General features: G+C 45.2%; 1 protein-coding gene across 12 annotated transcripts in view; it reads left to right on the forward strand.

Annotated features, from left to right (window-relative positions):
• PLCE1 (phospholipase C epsilon 1) overlaps positions 1 to 23,674 on the forward strand; it is a 624,299-nt gene that overhangs the window by 91,880 nt on the left and 508,745 nt on the right. The window lies entirely within an intron of this gene.

Here is a 23,674-nt window from a genome sequence, read left to right on the forward strand (position 1 = left end):
CAAAGATCAGAGCGATCCTCATTATTCCAGACTGGCCAAGGAGGGCTTGGTACCCAGATCTTCAGGAATTACTCATAGGAGATCCCTGGCCTCTTCCTCTGCGCGAGGACCTGTTACAACGGGGCCGTGCGTGTATCAGGACTTACCGCGGCTACGTTTGACGGCGTGGCAGTTGTACGCAAAATCCTAGCCCGTAAGGGTATTCCCAGTGAAGTCGTTCCCACACTTATTCAGGCTAGAAAAGAGGTAACGTCTATACACATTTCCACCATATTTGGAGAAAATATGTGTCGTCTTGTGAATCCAAGAAGGCTCCTACGGAAGAGTTTCGCCTAGGACGGTTTCTCCATTTTCTACAAGCAGGTGTAGATGCGGGCCTAAAATTGGGCTCAATCAAGGTTCAGATTTCAGCCTTATTGATTTTCTTTCAGAAACAATTAGCCTCCCTTCCAGAAGTTCAGACCTTCGTGAAAGGCGTGTTGCACATCCAACCTCCATTTGTGCCTCCAGTGGCACCATGGGATCTTAATGTAGTGTTGCAATTCCTTCAATCACATTGGTTTGAACCTTTACGGAATGTGGAGTTGAAATTCCTCACTTGGAAAGTGGTCATCCTGTTGGTCTTGGCATCTGCAAGGTGGGTGTCTGAGTTGGCGGCCTTGTCTCACAAGAGCCCTTATTTGATCTTCCATGAAGATAGAGCTGAATTGAGGACACGTCAGCAATTTTTACCGAAGGTGGTTTCCTCTTTTCACATGTACCAACCTATCGTGGTACCTGTGGCTACTGACGCCTTCGTTGAGTCAAAATCTCTGGCTGTGGTCAGAGCTTTGAAGATTTATGTCGCCAGAACAGTTCAGATTAGGAAAACAGAAGCTCTGATTGTCCTGTATGCTCCCAACAAGGTTGGGTGTCCTGCTTCTAAGCAGACCATTGCGCGCTGGATCTGTAACACGATTCAGCAGGCCCATTCCACGGCTGGATTGCCATTACCGGAATCAGTGAAGGCCCATTCCACTAGGAAGGTGGGCTCATCCTGGGCGGCTGCCCGGGGGGGTCTCGACATTGCAACTTTGCCGAGCAGCTACTTGGTCGGGGTCAAACACTTTTGCAAAGTTCTACAAGTTTGACACCTTGGCCAATGAATACCTTAAGTTCGGTCAATCGGTGTTGCAGAGTCGTCCGCACTCTCCCGCCCGTTCTAGAGCTTTGGTATAACCCCATGGTTCTAATGGTGTCCCCAGCATCCTCTAGGACGTATGAGAAAATAGGATTTTAATACCTACCGGTAAATCCTTTTCTCTAGAAGGATGCTGGGCGCCCGTCCTGGTGCGTATTGTATCTGCAGTTAATAGTTATGGTTACACATATGTTGTGTTACGTTTCTTGTCAGCCAGGTGCTGCAATTGTTCATGCCGTTGGCTTGTGTTCTGTTGAATGTTGAATGTTCTGCGGCATGGTTAAGGTGTGAGCTGGTATGAATTTCACCTTAGTTTAATAATAAATCCTTTCCTCGAAATGTCCGTCTCCCTGGGCACAGTTCCTATAACTGGAGTCTGGAGGAGGGGCATAGAGGGAGGAGCCAGTTCACACTCCTTTCAAAGTCTTAAAGTGCTCACGTCTCCTGCGGATCCCGTCTATACCCCATGATTCTAATGGTGTCCCCAGCATCCTCTACGGACTAAGAGAAAAGGATTTACCGGTAGTTATTAAAATCCTATTTTTGTGTTTAAAAATGGTTTTACTTAATGGTTATATGATTAAATGGTTATATGGTTAAATTTGGTTAAGATATGGTTTTAAAATTTTAATTTTTTTTTTTTTTCATTTTCAAAATGGTTTTACTTAAGTTTAAAATATACTTTCAGAATGTTTTGATATATGGTTCAATTTGGATAATATATGGTTTTAAAATAGTTATTTTTTGAAAATAGTTTCCTCATTACCCAAACATCAGTGGTGCAGCATTGGGATACAGTGACGGGGAAAACACATGGCCATTTGGTAGTTAAAATAAGTTTGGGGACAGAGAAACACAAGGTGCAGCATTGGGGTACACTGGTGGGGAAAACACATGGCCATTAGGGTTTTTTTTAAATGACTTTGGGCCCACAGAAATGAATAAAATGTGAACAATAGAATACATTGGTGGTCAGTATGATTACGTTGGTGGACAGTGTGCTTGGTGGACAGTGATATTGGTGGTCAGTGTGGATTAAATACATACTTGGGCAATGTGAAATCCAATCAAATCTGATATATCAAGCTCTCCTCCTGCTGCGTCGTTGCTGCTGATGGGAGTGTCCTGAGAATGCCAGTCAAACTTCCTACGATATATTGCATGCGATATATTGCAGGCACAAAAATCCACACATTTTTCCATACAATTCCATGCAATTACGATATATCACGAGTGCAGCACTTGCGACCTAGGGGATCTGACACGACACTCATGGGAACGCTTATCGAATCGGATGGAAAACGCATATGATGTGACACTTTACATAAGATATATCGGACCGAAAAGGTAGAAATCGCAGGAAATCGGCCATTACCGTTCTAGTGTGTGGGGCCCTTTAAGCTTGGTACACACCTAAAGATTTATCTGTACAATCTGTCCGGTCAGAAAAAAAATCTGGTAATGGATGGGAGCAAATGACAATCAACCATTTGAGAGCTTAAAGGCTGCCGCCCTCCAGGTGAAGGTGCCGCTTAATAAAATATTAAAAAATAAAAATGTTAATGTTTTCATTGTATGAACAAAAATTTGAACAAACACATGTTTATTTAATGATCAATATCGTTTTACAAAAAGAATGAATACAGAAATGTATTTTCTCTGACGTCCTAGTGGATGCTGGGAACTCCGAAAGAACCATGGGGAATAGCGGCTCCGCAGGAGACTGGGCACAACTAAAGAAAGCTTTTAGGTCACCTGGTGTGCACTGGCTCCTCCCACTATGTCCCTCCTCCAAGCCTCAGTTAGATTTTGTGCCCGGTCGAGGTTGGATGCACACTAGGGGCTCTCCTGAGCTTCTATAAAGAAAGTATATAATTAGGTTTTTTATTTTACAGTGAGACCTGCTGGCAACAGGCTCACTGCAGCGAGGGACTAAGGGGAGAAGAAGCGAACCTACCTGCTTGCAGCTAGCTTGGGCTTCTTAGGCTACTGGACACCATTAGCTCCAGAGGGATCGACCGCATGGAACTGGCCTTGGTGTTCGGTCCCGGAGCCGCACCGCCGTCCCCCTTACAGAGCCAGAAGCAAAAAGAGGTCCGGAAAATCGTCGGCAGAAGACATCAGTCTTCACCAAGGTAGCGCACAGCACTGCAGCTGTGCGCCATTGCTCCTCATACACACTTCACACTCCGGTCACTGAGGGTGCAGGGCGCTAGGGGGGGGGGCGCCCTGAGCAGCAATAAAAACACCTTGGCTGGCAAAAATACCACAATATATAGCCCCAGAGGCTATATATGTGATAATTACCCCTGCCAGAATCCATAAAAAAGCGGGAGAAAAGTCCGTGAAAAAGGGGCGGAGCTATCTCCTTCAGCACACTGGCGCCATTTCTCCCTCACAGCTCCGCTGGAAGGAAGCTCCCTGGCTCTCCCCTGCAGTCTACACTACAGAAAAGGGTAAAAAAGAGAGGGGGGGCACTAAATTTAGGCGCAGTATATATAACAGCAGCTATAGGGGACATAATTCAGTTAGTCCCTGCATTATATAGCGCTCTGGTGTGTGCTGGCATACTCTCACTCTGTCTCCCCAAAGGGCTTTTGTGGGTCCTGTCCTCTGTTAGAGCATTCCCTGTGTGTGTGCGGTGTGTCGGTACGGCTGTGTCGACATGTTTGATGAGGATAATGATGTGGAGGCGGAGCAGATGCCTATAGAAGGGATGTCACCCCCTGCGGGGCAGACACCTGAGTGGATGGACTTATGGAAGCAATTGCGTGCACGTGTCGACTCCTTACACAAAAAATTTGACAACATGCCAAATGCGGGACAGCCGGCTTCTCAGCTCGTGCCTGTCCAGGCGTCTCAAAGGCCATCGGGGGCTCTAAAACGCCCGCTACCTCAGATGGCAGACGCGGATGTCGACACGGATACTGACACCAGTGTCGACGACGATGAGTCTAGTCTAATGTCCACTAAGGCCATTCGTTGCATGATTGAAGCAATGAAAGAGGTGTTACACATTTCTGATATAAACCTAGGTACCACTAAAAAGGGTATTATGTTTGGGGAGAAAAAACTACCTGTAGTTTTTCCCCCATCAGAAGAATTAAATGAAGTGTGTGAAGAAGCGTGGGCTTTCCCTGATAAAAGATTGGTAATCTGTAAGAAGTTACTAATGGCGTTCCCTTTCCCGCCAGAGGATAGGTCACGTTGGGAGACACCCCCTAGGGTGGATAAAGCGCTCACACGTTTGTCAAAAAAGGTGGCACTACCGTCTCCGGATACGGCCGCCCTCAAGGAACCTGCTGATAGAAAGCAGGAGGCGATCCTGAAGTCTGTATATACACACTCAGGCATTATACTTAGACCAGCTATTGCGTCAGCATGGATGTGCAGTGCTGCCGCTGCGTGGTCAGATTCCCTGTCAGAAAATATTGACACCCTAGACAGGGACACTATTCTGCTAACCATAGAGCATATAAAAGACTCAGTCTTATACATGAGAGATGCACAGAGGGAGATCTGCCGGCTGGCATCTAAAATAAGTGCATTGTCCATTTCTGCTAGGAGAGGCTTATGGACTCGCCAGTGGACAGGGGATGCAGATTCAAAAAGGCACATGGAAGTTTTGCCTTATAAGGGTGAGGAGTTATTTGGGGATGGTCTCTCGGACCTAGTTTCCACAGCAACTGCTGGGAAGTCAGCATTATTACCCCATGTTCCCTCACAGCCTAAAAAGGCGCCGTTTTATCAGGTACAGTCCTTTCGGACTCAGAAAAACAGGCGTGGAAAAGGCGGGTCCTTTCTGTCCAGAGGTAGGGGAAAAAGGCTGCAACAAACAGCAGGTTCCCAGGAGCAAAAGTCCTCCCCCGCTTCTTCCAAGTCCGCCGCATGACGGTGGGGCTCCACAGGCGGAGCCAGGTACGGTGGGGGGCCGCCTCAAAAATTTCAGCGATCAGTGGGCTCGCTCACAGGTGGATCCCTGGATCCTGCAAATAGTATCTCAAGGGTACAAACTGGAATTCGAGGCGTCTCCACCCCACCGGTTCCTAAAATCTGCCTTGCCGATTACTCCTTCAGACAGGGAGGCGGTGCTAGCGGCAATTCACAAGCTGTATTCCCAGCAGGTGATAATCAAGGTGCCCCTACTTCAACAAGGACGGGGTTACTATTCCACACTGTTTGTGGTACCGAAACTGGACGGTTCGGTGAGACCCATTTTAAATTTGAAATCCTTGAACACATACATAAAAAAATTCAAGTTCAAGATGGAATCGCTCAGGGCGGTTATTGCAAGCCTGGACGAGGGGGATTACATGGTATCCCTGGACATCAAGGATGCTTACCTGCATGTCCCCATTTACTATCCTCACCAGCAGTACCTCAGATTTGTGGTACAGGATTGCCATTACCAATTCCAGACGCTGCCGTTTGGACTCTCCACGGCACCGAGGGTGTTTACCAAGGTAATGGCGGAAATGATGATACTCCTTCGAAGAAAGGGAGTTTTAATTATCCCGTACTTGGACGATCTCCTAATAAAGGCGAGGTCCAAGGAGCAGTTGTTGGTGGGAGTAGCACTATCTCAGGAGGTGCTACACCAGCACGGTTGGATTCTGAATATTCCAAAATCACAGCTGGTTCCGACGACACGTCTACTGTTCCTGGGTATGATTCTGGATACAGTCCAGAAAAAAGTGTTTCTCCCGGTGGAGAAAGCCAAGGAGCTGTCATCTCTAGTCAGAGACCTCCTGAAACCAAAACAGGTATCGGTGCATCACTGCACGCGGGTCCTGGGAAAGATGGTGGCTTCTTACGAAGCAATTCCTTTCGGCAGGTTCCATGCCAGAATTTTTCAGTGGGACCTGTTGGACCAATTGTCCGGATCGCATCTACAGATGCATCGCCTAATAACCCTGTCTCCAAGAACCAGGGTGTCTGCTGTGGTGGCTGCAGAGTGCTCATCTTCTAGAGGGCCGCAGATTCGGCATACAGGACTGGGTCCTGGTGACCACGGATGCCACAGGGAAGAAACTTCCAAGGACTATGGTCGAGTCAGGAGACTTCCCTACACATAAATATTCTGGAACTAAGGGCCATTTACAATGCCCTAAGTCAGGCAAAATCCCTGCTTCTACACCAGCCGGTACTGATCCAGTCAGACAACATCACGGCAGTCACCCATGTAAATCGACAGGGCGGCACAAGAAGCAGAATGGCAATGGCAGAAGCCACAAGGATTCTCCGATGGGCGGAAAATCACGTACTAGCACCGTCAGCGGTGTTCATTCCGGGAGTGGACAACTGGGAAGCAGACTTTCTCAGCAGGCACGACCTCCACCCGGGAGAGTGGGGACTTCATCCAGAAGTCTTCACGCTGATTGTAAATCGATGGGAACGGCCACAGGTGGACATGATGGCGTCCCGCCTAAACAAAAAACTAGAGAGATATTGCGCCAGGTCAAGGGACCCTCAGGCGATAGCTGTGGACGCTCTAGTGACACCGTGGGTGTACCAGTCAGTTTATGTGTTCCCTCCTCTGCCTCTCATACCAAGGGTACTGAGAATAATAAGAAAACGAGGAGTAAGAACAATACTCGTGGTTCCGGATTGGCCAAGACGAGCGTGGTACCCGGAACTTCAAGAGATGATCTCAGAGGACCCATGGCCTCTGCCGCTCAGACAGGACTTACCGCGGCTGCGTTTGACGGCATGGCGGTTGAACGCCGGATCCTGAAGGAAAAGGGCATTCCGGAGGAAGTCATTCCTACGCTGATTAAAGCCAGGAAAGATGTAACTGCAAAGCATTATCACCGCATATGGCGGAAATATGTTGCTTGGTGTGAGGCCAAAAAGGCCCCAACAGAGGAATTTCAACTAGGTCGGTTTCTGCATTTCCTACAAGCAGGAGTGACTATGGGCCTGAAATTAGGCTCCATTAAGGTACAGATCTCGGCTCTGTCGATTTTCTTCCAGAAAGAACTAGCTTCACTACCTGAAGTTCAGACGTTTGTGAAAGGAGTGCTGCGTATTCAACCCCCGTTTGTGCCTCCAGTGGCACCTTGGGATCTCAACGTGGTGTTGAGTTTCTTAAAATCACATTGGTTTGAGCCACTTAAAACCGTGGATCTAAAATATCTCACGTGGAAAGTGGTCATGTTATTGGCCTTGGCTTCAGCCAGGCGTGTGTCAGAATTGGCAGCTTTGTCATGTAAAAGCCCTTATCTGATTTTCCATATGGATAGGGCGGAATTGAGGACTCGTCCCCAGTTTCTCCCTAAGGTGGTATCAGCTTTTCACTTGAACCAACCTATTGTGGTGCCTGCGGCTACTAGGGACTTGGAGAATTCCAAGTTACTGGACGTAGTCAGGGCCTTGAAAATTTATGTTTCCAGGACGGCTAGAGTCAGGAAAACTGACTCGCTATTTATCCTGTATGCACCCAACAAACTGGGTGCTCCTGCTTCTAAGCAGACTATTGCTCGCTGGATTTGTAGCACAATTCAGCTGGCGCATTCTGCGGATGGACTGCCGCATCCTAAATCGGTGAAAGCCCATTCCACAAGGAAGGTGGGCTCATCTTGGGCGGCTGCCCGAGGGGTCTCGGCTTTACAACTTTGCCGAGCTGCTACTTGGTCAGGGGCAAACACGTTTGCAAAATTCTACAAATTTGATACCCTGGCTGAGGAGGACCTTGAGTTCTCTCATTCGGTGCTGCAGAGTCATCCGCACTCTCCCGCCCGTTTGGGAGCTTTGGTATAATCCCCATGGTCCTTTCGGAGTTCCCAGCATCCACTAGGACGTCAGAGAAAATAAGATTTTACTCACCGGTAAATCTATTTCTCGTAGTCCGTAGTGGATGCTGGGTGCCCATCCCAAGTGCGGATTGTCTGCAATACTTGTACATAGTTATTGTTAACTAAAGGGTTATTGTTGAGCCATCTGTTGAGAGGCTCAGTTGTTTTCATACTGTTAAACTGGGTATAGTATCACGAGTTATACGGTGTGATTGGTGTGGCTGGTAGGAGTCTTACCCGGGATTCAAAATCCTTCCTTATTATGCCAGCTCGTCCGGGCACAGTGTCCTAACTGAGGCTTGGAGGAGGGTCTTAGTGGGAGGAGCCAGTGCACACCAGGTGACCTAAAAGTTTTTTTTAGTTGTGCCCAGTCTCCTGCGGAGCCGCTATTCCCCATGGTCCTTTCGGAATTCCCAGCATCCACTACGGACTACGAGAAATAGATTTACCGGTGAGTAAAATCTTATTTTTTGATTGTTATTTACATTTTAATAAAAAGATGTATACACCCAAATGTTAAAAAACACATCTATGAGGTACAGATAAGGTCATTCTCGATTTATATCCGTATAAAAACAAAAAACCCCAAAATTGAATAAATTGTCAAATGAGAGCATTTAACAGGGATATATATTCCATGTATCCATTTCCATTCGATCCTTATCGGCAAGGGATCTTTTTCCTGTGTTGAAGCTGCCCAAAGAGAGTAGTGTTGAACAAAAAACAAATTGCATTAAATAAAACAATTGACTTCAAGGCTGGTTAATTTGTTACATTTATAACTGTGTAATGTCACAATAAGAGCGCATTAAGGAACTATATATATATAGATATATAGAGAGAGAGATATAACATGCAGTGCAGGGGCGGCACTCCTCCCACATAGTTGAGTTGCTTCTGTGCCCTTTGGAGACAAACTAACAGAAATTCAACGGCTCAAATCAGGGTCACTCAAGAGACGTCCATGCATAGAAAAAAGTGTGTGTTTCACATCAGAAACCAACGTTTCGGTTACTCACCTTGACAAAGGGGCTAGTAAGCTCCGAAACGTTGGTTTCTTATGTGAAATACACACTTTTAGCTAATCTTGGATATCTCTGAGTGCCGCTGATTTGTGCCTTTGGATATATATATATATATATATATATATATATATATAATATTTCAGATATAAGTACTTAACCAACCTACTGTATTTCCAGTCAGGAGAGTTTAAGTCACTGACCGCAGGTAATTGTATTGCCTTGGGCTAACAAATTAGCCCCGATCCGGTGCATTCCTCACCCCGATGCCAGCACTTATCAGGGAACCTGCATTAAGTGGCCTCCCGGAGTTGCAATAACACATGGGATCGGGAGCTTATCACAGATCCCATGTGTTATCGCACAATTGCGGGTCTATTTTCGACCAATCAAAACAGCCTCTAATTGGAAACCGTGATAACCTTGGTCAAATATCGCGATACCCGTCCATTTTTAAACCAAAAATGGATCACCTTGAATTGGATACTGCCCACAGATTAATTATAAATGTAATTTTAAAGAAATATTTAGTCAAGATGGCTACAACATGACAAATTAAATTTTAATTGAATTACTATATATAAATCCCTATTTAGACCACATATTGGATACAGTTTTGGCACTGCACTGTAAAAAGTATGTAGAACTAAAAAGCATCCAAATGCTATAAACATCATTGCTGATGCCGGGCTGGTATCGTCTATGCTGGTAATTGGGCTAACCAAATTGGAACTGGTATTGCTGAGTTCGGTAGTACTACAGAGCAGATAAATAGCTGGGCTAGGACTAGTAATGCTGGGAACAAGACTGGTGGAGTATAGTGGAGTCTCAGAACACTTGAAGACTCCGTGTATATAGTGCTTATGCTGTAGTAGGAAACTGAGGAAATGAACACACAATATATGTGCTTGCTGCAGGAGAATGCTGGCGATATCATCAGAACAAGATATTAGCAGCTAAGGACCGAGATGATGATGTCAAGTTAAATGATCATTTAGTAGTAGGCTGGAACGTACACATGAAGCAGATAGATAACTTGCTTGTAGGAATATCAGAGATTAACTGCACACAGTAATCCAGTAAATCTGTAAGAAAATGCAGTGTTACAGAGAGTAGAATACAACTGGTTAATAGCAGATAGGAACAGAACTCAGCACTTGAAAACAGCAGGCAGGAGCACACTGGTGAAAGATTAGGTGACACTCACGGGTCTTAGCACAATCAAGAAAGAAAGTCACAGCAGCACTAAGATGCAAACATATACCAAGTCAGTAGAACAGTATATTCCAGCAGAGCTGAGAACCCTGGAGAGTCTTCTAATCGGTGAGGTGCAGTTGGAGGCAGTATTGAGCTTGAGACACAGGTAATAACTGTAGCTTGAAACTCCGAGGCTTTGCTTAGTCGATGAATGGGAATTGCAGGAATAATCTGTAGCTTTTGAAAATTTAGCTGCACTGATACTTGCAGAAGGGAAACCCATAAATACTGAAACTCTGTAAACACATTAGGAACTGCAGACTTACTGCTAAACAGGAGCCAGAAATTCAGGGATGTAACCTATTGAACCGTGTGCTGGTGAACAGAAGGGGTTTAAATGGGAGCTGCCAGAGTAAGCTGAGCTAAGGAATTAATAATAATAATAATAATAATAATAATATTCAATTTTATTTATAAGGCGCCACAAGTGTTTTGCAGCGCCTTACAAAGGACAGTACAGGGAGACTAAACTTAGCATTACAGTAAATAAATAACAGATAAAGAGTACAGGTAGCAAAGAGCACCACACATTCTCAAGACATACTCTAATACAGCTAAGATGTAAGTAGTGAGGGAGTGATCATCGTACTACAAGGGGCTGCTGGCCATAGATGGAGATGAGCCTTTACCAGCAGGAGAAAAAGCGGTAAGGATGATCACTGAGTAGGGGAGAGCTGTGAGTGAAATGTGTAGAGAAAAGGGCTTAGATAACGAGGAAAGAGGGCCCTGCTCTGAAGAGCTAACAATCTAGTGGGAAGGGTCGACAGACAGATGACATGAGGTGCAAGCAAGCGGGAGTTGGCCTGATGGCAGTATGTAAGCAAAGCTGAAATGTTCAAGGCATGAGGCAGGGGGATGGAGGAGCAGCCTCAGGACTAGGTTTTTAGTGTCCATTTGAAGCTTTGCAAGATCGGGGAGAGTCTAATGGAGTGGGGGAGTGCGTTCCACTGAAGGGGTGTGCAGCACGGGCATAGTCTTGAACTCGCGCATGGGAGGCAGTGACCAGGGCGGTGGAGAGGTGACTGTCATTGGCCGACCGTAGGGGGCAGGAGGGAGTGTGAAGGGAGAGGAGGTTGGAGATGTCATGAGCAGTGGAATTAGAGATGGCCTTGTATGTGAGGGTGAGGAGTTTGAAGAGTATTCTATAAGGGAATGGGAGGCAGTGCAGTTTTTGTCGAAGAGGAGTGGAAGATGTGGAGCGGTAGGAGAGGAAGATAAGCCTAGCTGCGGAGTTCAGGACAGATTGGAGGGGAGAAAGATGGGAGCAAGCGAGGCCAGTGAGGAGAACGTTGCAGTAGTCGAGTTGTGAGATGACCAGTGAGTGGATGATAAGTTTAGTTGCACTCCGGGAGAGAAATGGCCTGATGCGAGCAGTGTAGCATAGCTGGAACCGACAGGATTGTGCCAGAGCTTGGATGTGGGGTGCAAAGGAGAGGGAGGAGTCAAGAGTGATGCCCAAGCAGCGGAGTTGCTTAACAGGAATCATTCTGACTGGAGGAGATGTGGTCAGCTGATCAGATCCAACATGGGTTAGCTCCACCATACAAGTATAACTAGAAAACCTGACCTGCAGGACAAATAAGTTATGAGTCACTTAGTGAAATGGGTTTGTAAATCCAGTTTGTGACACCACCTGTACAGTATGGTGCTTGATACACTCCTAGCTACTCAGAAACTGCAAGAAAATATTTAGTAGCAGTTCTGCTAATCTTTCGTTCGCTATTCTGCTAAGCTAAGATACACTCCCAGAGGGCGGTGGCCTAGCGTTTGCAATGCTGCTAAAAGCAGCTAGCGAGCGAACAACTCGGAATGAGGGCCATAATCTTTAGTTAGTCTACCTCTAAGCTTCTACCTTGCCCTGTGTAAAGGACTATGGTCGTGCCTCCGGTTGTGACAAAAGCTGTTCCCCACATCCTGCCCACTGCCTAATAACCAAAGCCTGGAAGCAAAAGAGAATCCCCCATGCGTTTCTTCCCTGAAATCCTTTAGCTAGTATATTGCATATATGGAACAGATAACCTCATTTATATGACACAATAGAATCGTATCACCAGATCTTTGTCTATATTTGTAATCATGTCTCACCTCCCCTCATAATATTATCATACTGTACTCCCCACAACGTAGGTCACCCTTCCCACTCTCACACCCGTCACATCCTTGACCTCTGCCCCTGACTGTACAAATGCACTGTTCTTTGTAATTCCTTATGTGATTATATGGCACGCATATCTTTTTATGTGTATCTGTAATCTATGCTTTCCTGATGAGAAGTAAAAAAATAAATAAATGAAAATTGTGCAGATGTGTAAAAGGCATGAAAAGCTGAACGCCTTCTATTAAAACACACCACCTTTGTTTTACAGTCTGTACAATGCACCTCTCCTTGTTGGTTGAGAAAGTGACTTGTAGCTGGGAGAAACATCTTGCAGTGGGACTTCAGCACAAAGTCTTTAGAGTAACCTAGTCTAGACTTTTGACTGAAAATTAATGAAGTACTTGTTTAAGCCCAGGCATCTTGTTTTCTGTTCAAGAGCTCTGTAGTAGAACTGGCCATGCTGAAAATAATGACACCTACATTTACAGTATGTGGCTAAAGCTTTAGTATATAAAGCTAATTTGTAAAGATGCTGAATTTATGGCCGCTACTTTTATTAGTTTCTTACCTTTATTCAGGCTGTCAGATATGATTAAGATTAAGCAGTACACAAATACTAGAGTTTTGTCTAGAAATGCATAGCACAAGAGCATGATTCATGTCAGTGAGTACTAGTAAAAATATATCTTTTTTTTTTTTTTTTTTTATAAAGCTCTTGCACTAGACCTCCAAAACAAACTGTTGCTGGTGACCTAGATATTGGCATAGACATACAAATACAAAGTTGTGTCATGAGCAGTGGTTTGGATTACTGCATCTTCAGTATGTGATCAGAGCCACCAACTACAGCTTTACAGACTTCTGCAGTTGTTACTACACACAAAACTGAACAAACCACAGATCATTTACTGAAAGCTGAATAGATTGGCATCAATATGGAAGCTTGGAAACAGCATTACACTGAAATGATGCTGTGTGGAAAGAAATGGTTATTTGATAAAATGTGTTATGATAGCAATTAGTCACAGTTTTACTGATGGAAATTACCTTTTCCTAGTCCAAAACGGAAATAACTGTCCCGAGTGATCCTACAGCAGAATGAGACAGATTCGCTTTCCCTCCATGTGTTGTTTTTGGCAGCCAGTGTTTTGGTCAGAGAAGCCTCTTCCTTTTTCCTCTAGGCAATGCTCTGTGTCTGGATTTAAATGTGGTGCAGATGCATAGGTGTTTGCAGTATTCACTGTGTTTTATAGTTTACATTTTGCCCACAGTGGTTCTGTTAATATTATAATATCCACACATTCATATTTATAAGTGTTCTGCATACTGCAGAAAATAATGTAAACTTTATATTCCATTTGCAAATGCAGCCGTTTTTATGGCATGCTGTATATATTCTGCTAGTGATTTTAAAAGCTTGATTTTCCTGTTGAAAAGTCTGATGCACACCAAAATATTTTATAATTCTCTTTTAGTTTCAAATAATTTAGTCAATTTCTACATTTTATAAATCTTTTCTTTTGCTGATTTGTATGTTCTTCTGTGGTTTTTACGATCTTATCTTTATGATGTGGGATTTCACTATGGGCCCATGTTATATGAAGCAGGGTGACTCATCTACACGAGGTGGTAGACACATACTATAACATTCACAAAGCACTAAAGGCCCCTACACATTTGGCGATCCGCTGCTGAGCTGCCCGACGGTGGATACGGTCGACTCGGCGGCGGGGGGGCAGAGATGGGGGGAGTGAAGTTTCTTCACTCCGCCCGTCACCCGGCTCCATAGCAGTGCATGCTAATATGAACGAGATTGTCCATATTGGCTTGCATGCATAAGCGACTGGGCACCAACGATGAACGAGCGCGGGGCCGTGCATCGTTCATCGTTGGTTCTTACACACTAAACGATATGAACGCGTTCTCATTCATTAATGAAGGAGAACGTTCATATAATTTATTAAAATCTATTAGTGTGTAGGGCCCTTAAGTTGTTGCACTTTATGGGCGGAATTCAAGCGTTTCCCCCCTCCCACACCTGTTCATGCCCGCCGGCAGCTATTTAGTTATTTCTTCTGATGGGCACAATATCATAATTTCCGTTCACTACCCCCGGGGGTGGCGAGCTGAAAAGCGCAAAACGTGAACTGTTTGGGTGCCCAAACAGGACTTTTTGAAATTACGCCCATTAATTTAGTCAGGTTTTGCCGCTTTACATGGTTAAACTCGACTGCTATGGGCGGGGATTAACTGAATATGGCCCTGCAATCTCCCGTCACTTTAGATGGAAGATTGGGCACTATATAACAATTGAATTCCAACCTTAATGTTTCTATGTTTGTTTTGGTGTAACAGGTTGGTTACAAATATCACACTGGGGCAGATGTATTAAGCCTGGAGAAGTGATAAAGAAGTGATAAGTGGAAGGTGATAAAGCACCAGCCAATCATTACAGGTTTGAAAATGACAGGAGCTGGTGTGTTATCACTTCTATATCATTTATCCAGACTTAATATATCTGCCCCACTGTGCAGTAATGTTTGTTTTCTCTATGTTTACTGATGTAAGTTTTTTTTGTTTTGTTTATAACTGGCTGTTTTTTTGTTTTTTGTTTGGTGTTCTTTTAAAGAGAAAATGCTAGGATAGGTTGTACTAAAATTTGTATTTTGAATTTGGTTTCCCGACTTTGCAAGACCGTGAAATGATATTTGTAATAATAATGAAGGAAAAGTTGACCAAAAGCTGCAACCTCAAAAAAAAGCTTAAAATTTTTTAAAAACTTTTCATCTTGAGTAGATAGCCATCAGGTAATACTTTTTATGGGTGGTAGTCATGTGACCGCCGATCGGCTGACCGACAGTCACATGACCCCCTCCGTGAGCCCGACGGCTCACTATCCCGATGGTCGGCATGCCGACCAACAGGGACTATTTCCACTCGTGGGTGTCCACGACACCCATAGAGTGGGAATAGAACCCGTGGCGACCGCAGGTCGCCACCGAGCCCGCAGCGTGGCAAGCGCAGCGAGCCCGCAAGGGGCTTGCTGCACTCGCCCCTCCCCGCCTGGATCCCGGCGTCAGTAAGGTGACCGGCGGTCAGGAGACCGGCGGTCACCCGTACTACACCCACTTTTTATAGCGGTTTCAAATAATGGTTGAGATAATAATGACATAACTACTGAACTTGTACACTTATGTGAATGTTTAATCTATTCTAGTTGCATCTTATGATTTATTAATATTTTTTTAAAATAATGCCAGCATGTTCTGTTATTGGAATCAAATGGTAAGAGGGTCCTGACCACAAGCTTACAATCTGTAGGGAAGTAGGCATTGGGGTCAGTTCAGTTTGCCGACTGTTGAATAGCATCGGGAGTTAGCTCCCGGCGCTATTCAATACAGTGCCATAGACACTTAATTGTCAGGAATTCCTCTCGCACCCCCGGGGGGTGAGAGAAGAAATCCGACAAAAGTGCTGGCGCGCGGCTGATTCTGTCGGGAATCAGCATCGCGCCGGGCAGTTAAGTCGGAGAATGCCCGTTCTCCCAACAAATCAACCTATTAAGTCCGGGAGAACGGGTATTCACCGACTTAACATGAGCAGAATTGAATAGCGACGGGAGCTATTTCCCAGCGCTATTCAACTGTCGGCAAATATTGATACACAAGGACAAGTGCTACATATTGCGTGGTCCAGCCAGATAGCAGTGTTTCCTGCTGGACTGTATGATTCAGTCACACAGAAATGTTAGCCTTGGGTCAGAGGGATGCATGAGTATAAAATTAAATATGTACAGTAAGTTATGTGTAGAGGGAAGGCTATTAGTAAAATATCTTATGGAGGTTATGTGGATGATTATGGACTATGATAAGTTTGCCAGCAGAGGTGAATTTTTTGGCAATGTTTGGAGGCTAGAAGATAGTCTGGTCACTTTGTGCTCATTTCAGCTCGCCACCCTGGGTGTGTAAGTTGAAATGCAGACACTGGCAGCCATCGTGCCTGAACGGAGCTACAATTGAATCGCTCTGGTTGTTCACCATCTAGTGGCTACCAATGGAAAAACAATTGAATTCCGGCCAAAGTATATTATAGAGTTAAATACATTCTCTCCTTGGTATAAGTTTCATTTTGGGATGTCTTTGGGAACAGGAGTAAAATGGGTGCCTGTTGTGTGTGTGTGTGTGTGTGTGTGTGTGTATATGTATGTATGTATGTATATATATATATATATATATATATATATATATATATATACAATATAAAGCGCTACAAGTCTGTCATATATGTATTTATTATTGTCCAGACTATATGTTTTTTAGCGCTGGTTTGGTGTGCTGAAAAATCCTCTGTGTCCCATAAGCTGGTGTGTCTGAGGGTACTTGGTACATGTGTGTCAACATGTCGATGGCTGAATGTTTTTTCCCAGGAGAAAACTATATTTGGGACAAGGACATGTGTGGGTGGCCCTGTCGGCACCACCAATAACTGACTGGGTAAAAAATAAAAATAAATAAAAATATTTGCATATCAGAGTAAGGTTGCATAAAATTGTATCCAAGACACAGACTTAGAAATATCTATGGCAGATGTGATGTTCATAGCTATTTTTTCCCTCAGACCCCTCGGGGTCGCAAAATTTTATTTTGCCCAGTTGCTACTCCCTGATACCGACACGGATACTGATTCCTGTGTCGACCAGATTGTTTCCTGATTAGATCCAATATTGTGCAGTACAATTAAGGACGTATTAACGTCACGGAGAACCCTGCTGTTCCTGACAGAGGGTCTGTATATGTATGTGGATTAATATATGTTTATATGTATATAGTATGTATGTATAGATATATACGGATAGCTAATCTCATGTACTGAGCGCTCTGTTTGAGAAAGAATCCTGGTGGCTTCTGATGGTTATTTGTTCCCGCCGCGGACAGAATAAAGTGTGAGTCACCCCCTGCTCTGCATGGGACCATGTCACAAATCCAGTGGATCGTATACAGGAAGCTACGCTATATTCTAGCTATGTAACCACGGGTACCTTACTTAGACCTGCCATGGCAGGCGCATGGGTGAGTAGTAGTATTCAAAAATGATAGGATACCTTGTCGTCCAATATAGATACCCTGGAGGGAGATGAGATACTCCTTACGTTGGGTCATATCAAGGACGCTGCAGCATGCTTAAGTGAAACTGCAGGGGAAATTGGACTCTTGGATTCACAGGCCATTTCTATAGCAGTCTCGGCTAGGCGGTCGTTGTGCATTCACCAGTGGAATGCTGATGCTGACTCCAAGAAGAAATGGAGCCTCTTCCTTATGAAGGTGAAGCCTTTTTTGGTGATAGCCTAGTTGATTTAATCTCAGCAACGGCCGCAGGTAAATCAACCTTCTGGCCCTATGGTCAATCACAACGAATGAAGACGCATCATTATCGGATGCCGTCATTTCGACCCAATGGATGCACAACAAGTTAGATTCCCTTTTCTTTGCAGGTTTAGGAAAGGGAAGAGGGAAGAGGTCCACAGCCTCTTCCAGATCACAGGTGCAGAAATCATCCTCTGCATCTGCCGAATCCACCGCATGCCGCTGGGGCTCTCTTGCGGGAGGCCGCACCGGTGGGGGCGCGTCTAAAACAAAATAAAAAATAAATTAATCTTCAGTCAGTTGTGGATTTATTCGTAAAACTGGCAGTTTTCGAGACGTTTCCCCTCAACGATTTTTCAAATCGGCCTTACCAGTTCTCCGAAGAACAGGGAGGTAGTATGCGATGCAATACAAAAATTGTGTCTGAATCATGTCATTGTCCGGGTTCCCCCCGTCATACCAGGGTGAAGCCATTAATCAAGCCTCTTTCAGGGGGATCTGTTGGATAATTGGTCCGGATCCCACCTACACATGCACCGAAGGATTACCCTGTCTTCTGAGACCAGAATCTCAATCTTGTGGTGGCTACACAGCTCTCACTTCCTAGAGGGGCGCAGGTTCGAGATCCAGGACTGGATCCTGGTAACCACGGATGCAAGCCTCCGAGGCTGAGGTGCAGTCGCACGGCGGTCAATCTTCCAAGGAAGATGGTCTAGTCAAGTCATGAAACTTGTCTCCACATAAACGTTCTGGAGTTAGGGGCCATTTACAACGGCCTTCTGCAAGCGGAACATCTTCTTCGCGATCTGCCCATATTGATCCAGTTGGACGATGTAACAGCAGTAGCGTACATAAACCGCCAGGGTGAAACAAAAAGCAGAGCAGCGCTGGCAGAAGCCACAAAGGTTCTCCGCTGGGCGGAAAAACATAAAAGCGCTCTGTCAGCGATCTTCATTCCAGGAATGGACAACTGGGAAGCAGACTTCCTCAGCAGGCACGATCTCCATCCAGGAGAGTGGGGCCTCCATCAAGAGGTCTTCACGGAAGTGACAAGTCATTGGGGTGTTTCCTCAAATAGACATGATGGCATCTCGTCTAGACAAGAAGCTTCAGAGATATTGTTCCAGGTCGATGGACCCTCAAGCAATAGCAGTGGATGCACTGGTGACACCGTGGGTGTTTCAGTCGGTATATATATTCCCTCCACTTCCTCTCATTCCAAAAGTTCTATAGATCATAAGAAGAACAAAGATTCAAGTGATCCTCATTGTCCCAGACTGGCCAAGGAGGGCTTGGTATACAGATCTTCAGGAATCACTCGTAGCAGATCCCTGGCCTCTTCCTCTCCGCGAAGACCTGTTACAGCAAGGGTCGTGAGTGTATCAAAACTTACAGCGGATACGTTTGACGGCATGGCGGTTGAACGCCAGATCCTAGCCCTAAAGGGTATTCCCAGTGAAGTCATTTCCACACTTACTCAGGCCAGGAAAGGAGCAACGTCTAAACCATGGGTCTTCAACCTGTGGCCCTCCAGCTGCTGTGGAACTACACATCCCAGCATGCCCTGCCTCAGTTTTAGCAGTTATTAATAGCAAAACTGTGACAATGCATGCTGGGATGTGTAGTTCCACAGCAGCTGGAGGGCCACAGGTTGAAGACCCATGCTCTAAACATTACCACCGTATTGGAGAAAATATGTTTTCTTAGTGGGAATCCAAGAAGGCTCCTACGGAGGAATTTCAGCTAGCACGTTTTCTCCATTTTCTACGGGCAGGTGTGGATGCGGGCCTAAGTTTGGGCTCAATTAAGGTACAGTTTCAGCCTTTATCGGTTTTCTTTCAAAAGCAATTGGCCTCCCTTCCAGAAGTTCAGACTTTCATAAAGGGTGTGTTGCACATCCAACCTCCATTTGTGCCCCCAGTGGCACCATGGGTTCTTAATGTGGTGTGGTAGTTCCTTCAATCATATTGGTTTGAACCTTTACGAAAGGTGAAATTAAAATTCCTCGTTTGGAAAGTGGTCATCCAGTTGGCCTTGGTATCCGCGAGCCTGGTGTCTGAGTTAGCGGTCTTGTCTCACAAGAGCCTTATTTGTTTTTCCATGAATTTAGAGCAGAGTTGAGAACTCGTTCACGATTTCTGCCGAAAGTGGTTTCATTTTTCCACATGAACCTACCTATTGTGGAGCCAGTGGCTACTGACGCCTTATTTGAATCGAAATTTCTGAATGTGGTCAGAGCTTTGAAAAGTTTCTGTCGCCAGAACGTCTCAGATTAGGAAAACAGAGGCTCTGTTTGTCCTGTATACTCCCATCAATATTAGATGTCCTCCTTCCAAGCAGACCATTGCACGCTGGATCTGTAATACGGTTCAGCAGGCTCATTCCACGGCTGGATTGCCGTTACTGAAATCGGTGAAGGCCCATTCTACTAGAAAGGTGGGCACGTCCTGGGTGGCTGCCCGGGGGAGGGGGGGGGGTCTCGGCGTTACAACGTTGCCAAGCAGCTACTTGGTTGGGTTCGAACATTTTGGCTAAGTTTGATACCTTGGCCGATGATGACCTCAAGTTTGGTCATTCAGTACTGCAGAGTCATTCGCACTCTCCCGCCCATTCTAGAGCTTTGGTATAACCCCATGGTTCTGAATGTGACCCCGGCATCCTCTAGGACGTATGAGAAAATAGGATTTTAATACCTACCGGTAAATCCTTTTCTCTTGTTCCGAAGAGAATGCTGGGCGCCCATCCCAGTGCGTGCTGTATCTGCAGTTATTACTTGTGGTTACACACATATGGTGTTACGGTTCTTGTCAGCATGTTGCTGAAATCGTTCATGCCGTTGGCTTGTATTCTGTTGAATGCCATGTTCTGCGGCATGGTTGAGGTGTGAGCTGGTAAGATGCTCACCGTGGTTTAACAATAAATCCTTTCCTTGAAATGTCCATCTCCCTGGGCACAGTTCCTATAACTGGAGTCTGGAGGAGGGGCATAGAGGGAGGAGCCAGTTCACACCCTTTGAAAGTCTTAAAGTGCCCATGTCTCCTGTGGATCCCGTCTATACCCCATGCTTCTGAATGTGACCCCAGCATCCTCTACGGACTAAGAGAAAAGGATTTACCGGTAGGTATTAAAATCCTATTTTCTGTACCATAGAATGATATATAATATTACAATTCTGAGCAAAAACTTACAAGTCAGTGCTTTTTCTGTGTTTTGGGTGTCCACAACTGGTAGTGTGTAGGTTTGTCCAGTGCAGTCCGAGGATAAACCTTAGGGAGATCGTGTTCTCTTGGAATGTTCAAGATGTCTGGCTGATGAGTGTACACGTGATGGTGATGGACGATTGGGATGTAGAAAGCTGATTAAAACCTCCGGTGATGTTGCATGAAAATTCATGACATAACCTAACCACCAAGCATCATTACAGACGCAAGTTGCAAAACCCTTTATTTCTTCCAAACACAATGTTTCATATGGAGTATTTGTTCCCTGTGTGAGAAATTTTGGAGCGACCCGTCATTTCCCATCCAACTATATCATCATTATTATTATTATTATTATTATTATTAGGAAAAAAGCACACACATTGTTCTCCCCAGGAATAAAACACACACACATTGTTCCCCACAGAAAACACAAAAAATATATATATTGGACCCCAGAGTGAAAATATGATATTGATATGATATATTGGTTCCCACATGAAAATAATAAAACCCATTAACTGCCTCAGCCCCCCAGATAAAACTGACCTGACCTGTCGATAGTAGAATGGAAAGAAAAGTAATGGCTGCAGCAAGTTGTGTGGCATGTGACGATGCAGGATGAGCTGTATGTGGTTGGAGAGGGGCCTCATTTTTGGTAGTATCCATGTTGCTGATGGGAGTACTTCCTTTGGTGCTAATGATGGAAGTGATGATGATGGGAGTACCACCTCTTTGGCCTCCTCACAGCAAATCTGCACGGAAAACAGCAGAGCAGGTAGAAGTAGCACAGCTGGAGGTCCATCTACAGTGTTGAAAGGTACATCCTGGTGGGGCCTCTTCACATTGGCCCTGCTGTGGTCACTCTAGAGTGGTCACTCTAGAGCAGTCTCCAGGGCAGGGCTGCATGAAGGTGTATATCTCCAGTTGGCTATTGTGGGGCAGCCAGGCAGAGGTGGAGGGAAAGGGGCGACATGAAGTGGAGTGCTGGCAGTGGCACCGGGTGGTTTCTTAGGACTGCAGCCACAAGTTGAGAGCAGTATAGCAGTAATGCTGTTCTGTATGCTCTGCTATGTGAGAGACTGCTGGCCTCCAGGGATGCTTTGTGTCCCCTATGATCTGGCGTCCTCATTCGGACATTCTGATGGAGTGGCCCTCAAGCTCGCCCTGCTAGCAAGTGCATTCAAAATATATTGTGGGGGTAAAAGTCTGTTTATGGGAAGTCCAGAAATTAGATTATTGCACAATCAATGTGGGAGTGTGTGAATTCAAGTTTTTGCAGTGCATGGAGCGATATATGGGCGCATTCCGGATAGGTTTCTTGGCTGTATCTAACAGGATGTGTAAACCAATTAAATGTGGTGAACAAAGGACAGGCCAGAGTCAACTTTGGCTATGAGCTTGAGGGGTAGGGTTGATTGCTGTGTTATCAACAGTGATAGAGATGTTAGGTAGGTACAGTAACTACTATTTGCTGGTGGAAATATGATAAATTCTGTCTTGAAACGATTAAGATTGAGGCAGTGAGATAAAATGGCAGAAAGACAGAACACTGTACAACACATGGGGCGGGTTGTAATTAGAGATGAGCGGGTTTGGTTCGTCGAGATCCGAACCCCCCCCCCCCCCCCGAACTTCACGTGGTTTACACGGGCTCCGAGGCAGCCTCGGTTCTTCCCGCCTTACACGCAAAACCCGAACGGGGGAAAACGTCATCATCCCGCTGTCGGATTCTAGCGAGATTCGGATTCCATATAAAGAGCTGTGCGTAGCCGCCATTTTCACTTGTGCATTGTCGAGATAGCGAGAGGACGTGGCTACGTTCTCTGCCTGAATAGACCAATATCAGCTAAATATCAGCTCAGTATCAGTGCTGCATTGTGGCGACCAGTATATAGTAGTACAGTACAGTAGTCCATTGCTGTTTTTTGCTGCTCCGTGTCCGTTCTATTATCCTGAACAGTGCTCAGTATCTGTGCTCATTATTATCATTGCTGCATTGTGGTGACCACTGACCAGTATATAGTAGTACAGTACAGTAGTCCAGTGCTGTTCTCTCTGCCCAGTGTCAGTTCTATTATCCTGAACAGTGCTCAGTATCTGTGCTCATTTATTATCATTGCTGCATTGTGGTGACCACTGACCAGTATATACTATAGTAGTACAGTACAGTAGTCCAGTGCTGTTCTCGCTGCCCAGTGTCAGTTCTATTATCCTGAACAGTGCTCAGTATCTGTGCTCATTATTATCATTGCTGCATTGTGGTGACCACTGACCAGTATATAGTAGTACAGTACAGTAGTCCATTGCTGTTTTTTGCTGCTCCGTGTCCGTTCTATTATCCTGAACAGTGCTCAGTATCTGTGCTCATTATTATCATTGCTGCATTGTGGTGACCACTGACCAGTATATAGTAGTACAGTACAGTAGTCCAGTGCTGTTCTCGCTGCCCAGTGTCAGTTCTATTATCCTGAACAGTGCTCAGTATCTGTGCTCATTATTATCATTGCTGCATTGTGGTGACCAATGACCAGTATATAGTAGTACAGTGCTGTTCTCACTGCCCAGTGTCAGTTCTATTATCCTGAACAGTGCTCAATATCTGTGCTCATTATTATCATTCCTGCATTGTGGTGACCAGTATATGGTAGTACAGTACAGTAGTCCATTGCTGTATTTTGCTGCTCCGTGTCAGTTCTATTATCCTGAACAGTGCTCAATATATGTGCTCATTATTATCATTGCTGCATTGTGGTGACC

Source organism: Pseudophryne corroboree, chromosome 3 (genome assembly GCF_028390025.1).
Source record: "Pseudophryne corroboree isolate aPseCor3 chromosome 3, aPseCor3.hap2, whole genome shotgun sequence".
Taxonomy (NCBI): Eukaryota; Metazoa; Chordata; class Amphibia; order Anura; family Myobatrachidae; genus Pseudophryne; species Pseudophryne corroboree.